Genomic DNA, 13027 nt, shown 5'->3' with positions numbered 1-13027 from the left:
GTATTGGCAAGGTTTGTTTTCCCTCACTATTTTAAAGTCACCCAACTCGTATTCTCATCATAAAAGGTTGTCATATGTAATACATGATGTTTTATGTATATCTGTCCATAAATTCCAATGTTTATGGCCACTGCTTTCATTAAATTAATTGTTCTGTTACTGCCATTGTAAAAGTTTCTCTAGCTGTTGAAGTTCAGGTTTGTATTTACTCTTCAAAGTGAGAGTGCAGATGTTCTTCATGTTTCACTGTTGCAGTCATTACATTTGGGTTATCTGCATGCAGGTAGCCCTCAGTCAGCCTGATTAACAAAGTCTTGGGTCCTGCGTTGGTTGCTGTCCCTTCTTCCATGACATCAGGTCGTCGGGTATAAACCATGCATCCGACGCTATTACATCAGTCTTTCTTGCCGTGCGGTGCCAGAAGCAGAAGCAGTTCGCAGGTGCCGGTTGGCCGACTCCTGAAACTTTCATTTTCGAGTTTCAGAACCGAAGTCTTCAACTAAAGCTAAGTATCCCATTGGGGAAACTTTTTCTTGCTTCTTACCGATGTCAGTAAAAAAAAGTGAGAGCGCATTTTCTCTGAGAACAAGAGCTCAGAAGCCAAATGTAGTAGTCACAAGTGGACAGAAAGTGAAGTTAGTGGCATTAAAGACTAGCCTTTTGCCAAAATTCTTGACCCTGTCAGTACTTCTTCAGTAGTTCTGAAATCAGATGCTATATTAACAGTTCTTCTCTTCTGCAATGTAATGGTAACTAGTGTCTAGATGCATCTATATCGTTAGTTGTGGGTATTTCTTAGTAACTTATTTTGTCATTAGAATATGTATAGTTCTGTTCTGATTATACAGTGAATAAAAAACTTGTACACACCCCTGTTAAAATGCCAGGTTTTTATGATTTAAAAAAATGATACCACAATAAATCATTTCAAAACCTTTTCCACCTTTAATGTGACCTATAACCTGTACAATTCAGTTGAAAAACAAACAAATGTGTTGGGGGAAAAATATAAAAAATAAAAAAAATGTACAGTAAGCTGGTTTGCATAAATGTCCACACCCTTAAACTAATACTTTGCTGTAATTAAATCAAAAGGTGTAATTAAACATTCAGTCTTCTTGGGTAGGAGTCTGTCAGCATGGCACATCTTGACTTGGCAATATTTGCCCACTCTTCCTTTTAAAAGTGCTCCAAATCTGTCAGATTGTGAGCGCATCTGTTGTGCACAGCCCTCTTTAGATCACCCCACATATTTTCTATTGGATTTAGGTCTGGGCTCTGGCTGAGCCATTCCAAAACTTTAATTTTCTTCTGGTGAAGCCATTATTTTGTTGATTTGGATGTATGCTTGGGGTCATTGTCAAGTTGAAAGGTGAATTCCTCTTCATCTTCAGCCTTCTAGCAGACGCCTGAAGGTGTTGGGCTAAAAGTGACTGGTATTTGGAACTGTTCATAATTCTCTCCACCTTGACTAAAGCCCCAGTTTCAGCTGAAGAAAAGCAACCCCAAAGCATGATACTGCCACCACCGTGCTTCACTGTTGGGATGGTATTCTTTTGGTGATGCAAAGTTTTGTTTTTGCGCCAAATGTACCTTTTGGAATTGTGGCTAAAAAGTTCAGCCTTGGTCTCATCAGACCATAACACATCTTCCCACATGCTTTTGGGAGACTTGATGTATTGTTTTGCAAATTCTAGCTGGGCCTGGATGTTTTTCTGTGTAAGAAAAGGCTTCCATCTTGCAACCCTAACCCGTAGTCCCAGACATATGGAGAATACTGGAGATTGTTGTCACATGTAGTACACAACCAGTACTCACCAGAAATTCCTGCAGCTTCTTCAGTGTTGCTGTAGGTCTCTTGGCAGCTTCCCTGACCAGTTTTCGTCTTGCAACTTCACTGTTGTCCCTTATTTTCTCCACTTTTTGATGACTGGCTTCACTGTGTTTTATGTTATATCCAATGCTGTGGACATTTTTTTGTACCCTTCTCCTGCGCCTTTGATGCTTTGTAAGCTCTGTGCGAACTATGGCTTTTGCTGTAGCAGGCAAGTGAGTAAATGTCAGGAAAATCCCACTAGGACAGCTGAACTTTATTTGGGGTTAGTCTGAGTCTCTCTAATTGATTGCAGGTGTGTACCTAATAAGACTGAATGCTGTAATAAAATCAAAAGCTGCTTCAACAAAGTATTAATTTAAGGGTGTGCACACTTATGCAACCATCTTATTGTATGTTTTTTATTTTTTATATTTTTTCCCCCTAACAGATTTGTTTGTTTTGCAATTGAATTGTACAGGTTATAGGTCACATTAAAGGTGGGAAAAGTTTTGAAATGATTTATTGTTGTCTCATTTTCTATATTTCAGAAACCTGGTATTTTAACAGGGTGTGTACACCTTTTATATCCACTGTATTTTGAGGCTGAAATAGCACTCTGCCAACTGAGTTTGTTTGCAGTACACATACAACCACTGCTTCCAGTAGTTGTAACTACCAGTGAAACAATTTGCTTTACACTAAGTAATTATTGAAGTGATAGTGAATGCCTGGATTTAAAGTGAAAACATGCAGTAATGATTTTCTCTTTTACATATTCTACATTTGTGATGGAAACCCAATTTCCTCCGTGTAGAGCCCTCACTGACGTTTTTGCAGATTTTTAATAAATTATTGAGAGACCTGATGCTATTTACTCTCGTGGTTGCCATCCTCTTTGTTGTAAATCTGATGGTGAAGTTTTTTTTTTTTTTAAGCTGGTACTTGAATGTAAACTATATGTATTAATCGTATACAAATTTTGTCCTATATAGAAACTGATGTGCAGATGGTGTCAGACTTGAGAGTTGTGCTGCAAGCGTGTTTTATGTGTGATCGAGAAAGTGCTGTGTTTGTGGTTATAAGTTTGTCTTGTGTTTGTAGACAACCTTACACTTTCATCAGCCACAACTCCCCAAGGGTTGTTTTCAATGGGAAATCACTGCCACTGTGGTTTTTAAGTGTGCACCAACTTTGATTCCTTTGATGTCCTTCAAGGATGCATCTGCAGTCCTTACAAATGGGTAGTCCTGTCGTCAGGCAGCCCTTCGGTCGGCCGGATTCCAAAGTCTGGGTCTGGCTTCGGCTGGTGTCGCACTTCACCCGACGTCATCGCTGCAGTTTTTCGGGTATAAAAGCATCAGCCGACGCCATTTTCCTCAGTCTTTCTTGCCGCGTGGCGCCCGAAGCAGAAGCTGTTCGCAAGTGCCGGTCGGTCAGATCCAGAGATTTCTACTACCGAATACTACTTCGAAGACTTCTAAAAAGCTAAGTACCCCGTTGGGGACTCTTTCTTGCCTCAGCCGATGTCAGAAAAAGTGAATAACTGTTTAACTTGTGGGAAACAAATACCTCATAAAGATTTCCACTCCTACTGCTTACCTTGTTTAGGCCCAGACCACGACGTAGTAGCTTGTCTAGCCTGTGCTTCTTTTAACCGACGGACGCTTAGACGTTGGTCGGAGTTTGCTGAACAGTTTTTCGGCTCTGATTTTGCCTATATTATGCCGTTGGATCCTTCGACTACACAAATTACCAAAAAACGCAAAGAAAAGGACCGACACTCGCAGTCCGCGGATGCTCCAGGACGCCAGGGGCGTCGGGCCATGACTGGGTGGTTCAGCTCAGTATCGCATGACTTACACATATGTATAAGCAGCGCTGCAAGGGCGCGGCCCAATACCAGCGTCCTCCGACGCCGGTCATGAGCATGATGCACGAAACTATCCCAGTCTTTTGCCAGCGTGGTTGGTGCAGAAGCAAATTGTTTCTTTTTTTTTGCGTCAGAAATGCAGAAGAAAATGGTTTCTTGTAGGAACGGCGTTGAGATTAGGACTAACAATATTTCATATTTTTGCGTTTTTGGCCTGTACCCTTGCTAGAGCGTACTTAAATAACGCCTCAGTATTTTATTAGAACAGACAAATCCAATAACGCGCTTTCGTGTTATGTGGTTAGTCTTTGGACAAGGGACTACTACGGCTTTAAAATTCGCCGGTTCCGCTAGAAACTACCGACAGAACAAGGAGGCGCTACCTAGATTTCCACGGAACGCACTAGGCGCCGGAGATTTGAGCACTCCGTTAACGCCAGAGGCCGGTGCAATTACAAAAATCAACAGGCCTTCCCTACTTTAGAGTCCCAGGAGGGAGGAACACCTAGGCTAGGATGCTGAAGGGGCCACAGAGGCTGCTGTTCGGTTCTTAGAGGGCTGTTCTCCCCTGTCACAGGGAAGTGTCCTTGGAAGGTGGCCAAGAGTAAGCCTTCTTCCAGGCAGTTGCCAGGTTCAGCTGTAGCAGGTGCTCCTGGGCCCTCCCCAGGCCCTGTCCTCTGCAAGATAGGGCATTAAGATGGCTGAGCTGTTGGCTAAGGCTTCTCCCCTCCTAGCAAAGCTTCAGCTGTAAGGGTGGTTGCTGAAGATGAACATATTTCAATTGTTTCCAAGAGGATTTGCGGAGTTTAGGAGCCAGAAAGAATTTGGATGATTAGGCCCCTTGACTGCTATGAAAAGGCTTCTCCTTTTTCCCCTCCTTTTTTCTTTTGAATCAGAGGTTCTGATTTGGATGAAGGTCTGAATTTCTGTGAGGAAAGTTTACTCTGATAAGATCAGGACTTTTCCACTCCCATTAGGCTCATAGGCCTTGGGAGCGTTTCTAGCTGTCTGGCCTGTGTTTTCTTGATTTAAATGGAAGGCTGACCTTTCTCCTGGGCCTTTTAAACCGATCCTTGTTCTACCTCACCCCTGAAGCTGTGGTGAAGATGTTCTTCTGAGGTGCTCTTTAAGAAGAGAGGCTGTTTAGAGACAGCTTTAAGGGGGGAAGCCACAAATAGAGGATACTATCTAAAAATCGTTAGGGCAGATCCAGAGACAGCTACTCAGGGGCAGAGAGGGTAAAAAAGCCTGTGGCTTGTAAGGCTTTCCAGGAGAAATCCAAGTCAATTCCACATGCTGAGATATCAAATCTATCTCCTTTTCTTCAGCTTTAGCCATGAGGGCTTTAAATTGTCAATTCCATATAAAATTGGAATTAGATCTATCAGATCTACATGCTTACACAGGTTCACAGTAAAAGTTACAGGTAATTGAAGGTGCAGAATGTATCTCTACTTCCAGGGTGGGCAAGATCTGCACTGTCCTCTGAAGGCACCCTTGTTACTATCAGATGGCAAATTTAGCTGGAGCATGTTCCAGCTGCCACTTGATTTACCCTCCTTCGTAATCTGGATTGTTACGGATCAGAATTTTTGAAGCAGTATTAAAAATGGAGATGGACAATTCTAAATCAATTCACTGTTGTTGTCGTTTCGCCTGTTGACCACCATTTTTAAGAAATGGAAAAAGCAAAAAGTGATATAATACTTACCCTATTGATACATAGTCAGCACCAAAGTTTAGCAGAACAGGCCCAAAAGGGCGTGACACACCCTTCTTGGACAGGGACAGGGGGGGTAGGTCTAGCAGGGGAGGCAGGGGCAGGGCCTTTTCCTTTCAGACAGGGGCAGACCTACCTTTTCAACTCTTCAGGGAGGCAGGGGTCCTAACACCCAATGACCGGAAGAGACCCACTACCAACCAGAAAAACTGAAAACTTTAGGGAGCTTCCAAGACACTTTCAAAGATCACTGAGTACGGTTACAGGTTTTATTTCCATACCTTACCACCGCTCATGGGTCCGTTTTATCACACCTTACCAACACCTTTTAAGGGCATCCAACAAATATCAATATCAATTTACAAATATTAGCCAACATCCATATTGAGGCAGAGAGGGCTATAACCTCGCTATATGAAAAAGGCAAATGAGAGGAGACTCTCTCGCAACCTCCTAGTGGATTTGTCCGGGAAAGGACGGGTACCAAATTCTGATTTCTCTTTTTCCAACGCTGACACCCCACCACTCCAAACATTCACTGAGTCAGGAGACCTGACATTGCTTACCCCCCTCCAGCTTTCTATCCTGATGGGCCTTTGGATCTCAATGGATTTCTTGGCATGTCCCATTCATTTCAATTCAGGCTATATCCTGCTTGGCTTGCCCTTGCACCTAGAGCTTTGGCTTATATCCACTGCACTCCCAATTGCCCTTTGCGTCCTGGCTCAGTGATAATGAATATATTTTAATACAGACATTTGGACGTCATGCGACAGCCTGATTCCCCGCCTGTTCTAGGCATTACACCATTGTGGGTATTTCAAAAGTATGTTATTAACTGTCTGAAGAGATGCCAAGGGTACCTCTGAGTAAACAAAACCAGCCTAGTACCTGTGCAGGACATGTGCTCAGCAGATGGCCTTTCCCAGATGACCTTCTGAATGGCCTTCTTCCAGATGGCCTTCATAACCCCGGACAAACAACTTAACTCCAACCTTCATTTCCCTTCAGTCCAGTGACTATCAGGACAGTCCTTCAAGCTCTTAGGGCTCATGGCTTCTTAGTATTCTGGTGCGCTTCTGGTCCCAAACATGGTATCTCAAGCCGGCAATGGTATCTCAAGAATCTATGGACACACTGCTGCATGCTCTCAACACCTTGCTTCCAATAATACCTCACCTCAGAAAAAAGGTAATTTCTTCCAAACTCAGCAATGTCACTCTAAACAACAAGGACTTTCTGTGACCCGAACAAGGCAAGTCAGAGACAAATAACATGGGGACTAGACACACTTTGGGGGCTCATCGGTATGGTGGCAAAGGAGATGTGCCTATCTACATATCAACCTAAAGCATCTACACTTCAACATAAAGAAGTCAATTTGTTTCATGAGTTATTTTTAACAGCTTCTTGAACAATTTTCTTGTCATGTGGTACACTGTTCTAACAGACAACACAACACACAAACATACTACATCACAAGCAGCAAGTACTACAAGCACCCTCTATGCAGACAAGCATCTCTTCTATGGGAAAATCTCTCTGCAAGACATCTTAGCGGAAGGTTTCTGCCGGCCAGAACTCCTTAGCAGATGTGTTCAGATGCTTAATCGAGTGTCCACTGATGTGGAGAGTGGAAAGAAATCCATTAACAGTAGTGTGTCACACAGAAGGGAACACCAGATATAGTTCGTTTCGCTTCTCCTCTAAAAACACAGTTTTGCTTGGAAAAACAGGATAAGGCAGCTTGGCAGGGCCATGCTCTTTCTTTCTTTTGGAAAACCTTCATGTATATGCCTTCCACCACTTCACTCTACAAAGGTTGTGTTCTGCTATAAAGGTGTGAAACTACAAACCAAGAATGATCCTGATAGCTCCAGATTGCACCGGTACCCTATTGGGAAGAAATGAGTACCTACTACCACCGCGGCCCCTTTAGTGGCGTTCCTCAACTGTTGTCTCAATTTCAAGCTTCATTTTTACTCATTCACAGCTTCATTCTCTTTCTCATCACATCATGGCATATCCTGTTTAGCAGCTCGCAGCTGTCAACTTCCTCAACAAGTTTGAATGAATGTAAAGGAAGAATGGAGACTAAGTATAGGAACAAGTAGTACAAGGAAAGTGGATGGAGTGTGAGCTTGATTGTGCAGCATTTGTGTGTGCAAGGTGTGTGATTTTCTTTCTATTTTTATCTCTCTTATATATCTTACTGAACCACAATTTCTTGCTTCCCCATTTTCGCATAAAACTGCTGCAGCAAACATTGCTCACTGTTGACTGTGATCCACCTTGTTTTCTCTCAGCTTTCTCTCAGAGGGATTCAAGAAGATAAGAAGACCTCCCACGAGCCCTACTCCAGCTTGGGACTCCCTGCTGTTGGAAAAGCCTGCCTGCTACACTTTGAGCCTGCAGCTACTGCTGAGTTAAATATTTGTCATGGAAGACTGCTTTTTGTTGGCCATTACCTCTGCAAGAAGGGTTCTGAAGAAGCAGCCCCTCTTGCTGCTTAGGCCTAGTGATCTTCATAAGGATAGGTATCTTACGCACTAAACCTCCTTTATGCACCTGTGCTTCCTTTAAGTTCATGTGGTAAAGTCTTTTTATTTACCCACTTTATTTTTATAAAGAAAATGCAGGGAAAAACCCCAAAATAAAGAGGACGTGCACAGACAGTTACGCTACGGACTACACTTAGAGCTAGGACTCAGACAGTTGTCAGGCAGGTTTGTTTGTTTTACTTTTAGTTGTTAGGCAAGCAGGCAAGCCTGTGTCAAAGCAAACCTTTCTAAAGCAATTTTTTTTTATTTATTTTCATTCTTGCATTATGGCAAGCACAGCCTACAGACCCCATCAGGGCAGGCTACTGCCACCCACTACAGCCTTTCTAGCTCTTGTCAACGAAGGAATTTAAGGAAGCTTTGACTTTACAGTTCTTGGCTACATTTCTAAGCTACCATACACTCTCCTCTCTCTTATCACCACCTTCCTCTCTACTCTAAATCTAGGGCTGGGTTTTTTGAGGCTCCTGCTTCTATTTTTTTTGCCATCCTCTTCTACCTCTGTTGCTTTCCTATACTACCCAAGTGGAGGGATCATGTTGCGGAGAAGAGAATATACAGTTTTGTTTGTACCATAATTGTAAATGTAGAAATCGAAGACCACGAAGATCACAGTGCAATCCGTCGCCTCTCCCCTCCTCTGTGTTTGTGTGTGGTTGTGGTTAGGTGTTTACAGTTTATACTAATTTTGTTGTTAGTTGTGGTATGGGGGTTGGGGGTGTTGGTTTGGTTTTTGGTTTTTTTTTTTTTTGGTCTTTCTTCTTTTCTGACATCTGAAAAAGACTGAGAGATTGAGGATATGGCTCCATTGCGATTTATACCCTGACGCCCTGGCGCCAGTTTAATCATCATGACCCGCGCGGCGTCAGCCATATACTTATTCGGGGACCAGGGACACAGCTATACCATGTAAGGACTGCAGCTGCAATGATGTGGAACAACATCTACATTTATGGTAGGTACAAAACTGTACTTTTTGGCCGAAACCGCGGTTAAGCAAACCGCGAGTGTCTCGGTTTCGGCCGAAACCGAGCAAGCGGTTCTTTCTTCAGCCGAAACCATGCCTTCTACCGAGGCCTCTTCTAACCTGGTAGAATTGGCTTCTGAAATCCAACCTTCTGTTGCGGTTTCTCTGGAATTATCAGACACTATTCCCTTGGATATTTCAACCCCTGCACGTGGAGCTGCTAGGCCTCCTGCAGCCATGTCTATTAAGGCCTTTGCCAGGGCTAAAGCAGCCAAAGCTTCAAAAACGGTGCCTGCCAAACCCCCCTCTCACAAGCCCAGCACCAGTTCCCATATGCTTTCTTTGGCTGAGGATCTCATTTCTTTAATTCGTGGATCCCAGCCTCATCCAGACAGGACCTCTCATCCACCTCCAGAGAAGAGGCCTAGAGCAGAGCCCCCTGAGCCAGTATCCACAGATGATTCCTCTGATGACTCAGAACATACAGACCCTCCTGAGGCTCCTTATTCCCCTTACGAAGACTCTGATGCTGAAGAGTCCATTCCTTCAACCTCTCCACCTGAGGAATTTTCCTTTGGGGAAACCTTGCATGCTATGAGGGAACAATTTCAGTGGCAGGGCCAAGATTTCTCAGACTCCAGAAAAGGCTTAGAACCTTTCTACATTTGCCACAACATAGGCCTTTAGCTATACCTCCAGTTCTTTCTGTTGTAGATGATGCATTTAATGATGCTTGCACTGCTCCTGATTCATTACCTCCGCCCCTGCTAAGCCCGATAGGTTCGACAGGGTCCCGGACACTCATCACCATTTATACAAGGCTCCTTTGCAGATCCAGAGACTATCTCCCAGGGCCCTAAAGCTGTAGCAACTACATCTACTAAAACCCTCCCTCTGAAAGGGAATCCAGGTCCTTAGAGAGATGGGGTAAAAAGTTTACACCTCTGCTACTTTGTCAGCTAGGGCTTTGAACTGCCAATTTCATATGATTCAATATCAAGAGTTTATGCTTGACCAGTTAACTAAAAAGCTGTCCTCTGAAGAATCTTTAGATAAAAAAATATGTTCAGGAAATGGTACATAACATACAGCAGGTTAGTAACCATTCTTTAAAATGTGGCTATGATGCACTGGAGGCTTCCTTTAGATCAGCCATGACTGGCACAGTTATCAGGAGACATGCATGGTTGAAAGAGCAGGCATTACCAGACCATGTCAAATCAAAGCTTTTGGATGCACCCATGGACAAAGTCCATTTATTTGGTTCCCCTGCACAGCAGGTACTAAAAAAGATGGAAGAGAAGGCGAAATCTGTACAAACAGTGAAAGATTTCTTACAGGTTCAACCTCCAAGGTTTAGCAGGAACTGGCCCTCCAAGAATTGGTCCTTTCCGGACTCCTCTAAGGCACAGAGAGGCAGGAATAGGCGTTCAAGAGGCAGAAACCAATCCAGGGGTGCCTACAGGGGACGCCAGTGGCAAGGTAACAACCAGCGAGGCACAGACGCAGCCACCACCACTACAACAACACAATCACAGTGACTTGGCTGTGGCACCGCCTACCAGTGAACAACTGGAAGCACCCTTAGGTGGAAAGCTAACCTTATTTTCAAAGAACTGGCATTGCATCACAAGGGAAAAATGGATTTTGCAAACTATAGACCAAGGTTACAGGTTCCATTTCCATACTCTGCCAGGAAAGAGAGGAATGCCAAACCTACCACCTACTCAAAGGGGCAGAAGCTTTAAAGCAAATATCTCAACTATTAAGAATGAGAGCTGTGGAAAAGGTACCATCTATGGAACAAGGAAAGGGATTTTACTCCAGACTCTTCCTGGTACCAAGAAAAGAGAGCAAATGGAGGCCTATTCTCGACCTGTCCGCTTTAAACACATTCCTCATTGTTCCAAAATTCAAAATGCTGACCCTACAGCAGCTTCTTCCCATGCTGGGCAAGGAGTCTTGGCTGGTAACTCTAGATCTCAAGGAGGCATACCTGCACGTCCCCATACGACCAATTTGCAGAAGATACCTCAGATTTCTTGCAGGATCAGAGCATTATCAATTCTCAGCATTGCCCTTTGGCTTATCTACTGCGCCCAGAGTGTTCACGAAATGCCTGGCATCAGTAATTGCTCATTGCAGACTTCAGGGGATCCAAATTTATCCCTACCTGGACGACTGCCTGATACAAGCGGACAACAAAAGCAAGCTAACAGAAGACTTACAAAGAGTCATTTACCTGCTGCAAGCCCTGGGATATGCAGTCAATATAAAAAAGTCAAAACTGATTCCATCCCAAAGAATAACCTTTCTGGGTGCAGAGCTGGACACATCAAAAAAATGGCATTCCTAACTGCAGAAAAGAAAGAGCAACTACCTCTCTACTTCTTGGCATTAACAAAGCAGAACCATCTAACTGCAAGAAAAGTACTACAAGCCCTAGGCTTAATGGCATCCTGCATAATTCTGGTCCATCATGCCAGACTGCATATGAGAAAGCTACAGTGGTACCTAAAGAATTTGTGGACCCAACACAAGCACAGCCTAGAAACCAAAATTCCAATAATCCCATGCCTGAAGCAAGAGTTCCTATGGTGGGCTCAGGCCTGTCAATCAAACACAGGATTGCCCTTCTGCAACAGTCAACCAAGCCAAACCATCACGACAGATGCCTCAGACCTCGGTTGGGGGGCACACATGCTGGGCAAGTGCATACAAGGCTTATGGACTCAAGACCAGCTGCGCCTGCACATAAATCTAAAGGAAATGCTGGCAGTAAAATTGGCAATCCAGTCATTCAGACCATTTCTCCAAGAAGGTCAGTTGATGATAAGGACAGACAACACCACAGTTATGTGGTACATCAACAAACAGGGAGGCACACATTCATATCCTCTATGCCGGCTGGCACTGGACCTATGGGATGTGGCTCTGAGCTACAACATTCAGTTACAAGCAATTTTTGTACCAGGGAAAAGAAAACATTCTAGCAGACATATTAAGCAGAACTACCACAGATGCCCACAAATGGATGCTGCATCCGGACATCTTCAAAGCCATCACAAGAGAATGGGGATTACCACAAATAGACTTATTTGCATCCCCACTCAATCACCAGCTAAAGAAATTCTGCACAAGGACGTACCACCCACTTGCTTGGAAGGTGGACTCCCTATCTTTCAGTTGGAAAAACCTGACAGCATACGCATTCCTACCACTTCCTTTGATGCACAAGGTGCTTTTGAAGATCAAAGAGGAACGTCTAAGGATCATTCTGATAGCTCCAGACTGGCCAAGACAACATTGGTACCCATTGCTGAGGAGCATGTCTCGGGAACAAATATGGACACTACCCCTGATCCCATTACTGTTAACACAGAACAACTACAACATCCTGCATCCAAACCTGAAAACTCTGCAGCTAACTGCCTGGAACATTGCATAAGAGCAATTAACCCAAATTTATTCCAAAGGGTTAAAGACATAATCCTTGAGGCTCGTAGACCTTCAACAAGAAAGAATTATGCAGCAAAATGGAAAAGATATCTCATTTGGAGTACTGCAAAGGAGAAGATGTGGCACTGGTAAACATAGCCAACATCCTGGAGTACTTGGCAGAGCTCTTCCATACAGGCCTGTCCTATTCTTCCATCAAGATACATGCATCAGCTATTTCAGCAGAATACAGCTTGGATCCTCCTGTCTTCTCTCATCCTCTGCTCAGACAGTTTCTGAGAGGAATTAAAAATGTAAAACCTCCCAGGAAACCACCATTGCCAGCATGGGACTTGAACTTTGTGCTAGAAAAATTGACACTTCCCCTTTCGAACCAGCAGCAACAGCAGAATTACAATACTTATCCTGGAAGACTGCTTTCCTGCTGGCAATCACCTCAGCAAGAAGGGTCTCTGAACTACAGGCATTAATGGCAGTGCAACCCTTCCTGATCTTCCATCAAGATAGAGTGTCCATGAGAACAAATCCTACATTTATGCCTAAGGTGGTATCCAGAGTGTCTTTAAATCAGGCTATCCACCTACATACATTCTTCCCCAACCCACAGAACAGGGGAGAAAGACTCTTGCATTCC

The 13027-nt window shown here is 43.8% G+C and overlaps 1 protein-coding gene across 1 annotated transcript in view; it reads left to right on the top strand.

Annotated features, from left to right (window-relative positions):
* The window catches only part of LOC122804932 (carboxy-terminal domain RNA polymerase II polypeptide A small phosphatase 1-like), a 773332-nt gene that overhangs the window by 650047 nt on the left and 110258 nt on the right, over nucleotides 1–13027 (top strand). The gene's annotated exons all lie outside the window — the stretch shown is intronic.

Source organism: Protopterus annectens, chromosome 6.part0, assembly GCF_019279795.1.
Source record: "Protopterus annectens isolate FY-2018-M chromosome 6.part0, PAN1.0, whole genome shotgun sequence".
NCBI lineage: Eukaryota > Metazoa > Chordata > Ceratodontiformes > Protopteridae > Protopterus > Protopterus annectens.
Note: the sequence above shows the minus strand (reverse complement) of the source record. Positions and strands in the feature narration are given on the sequence as shown.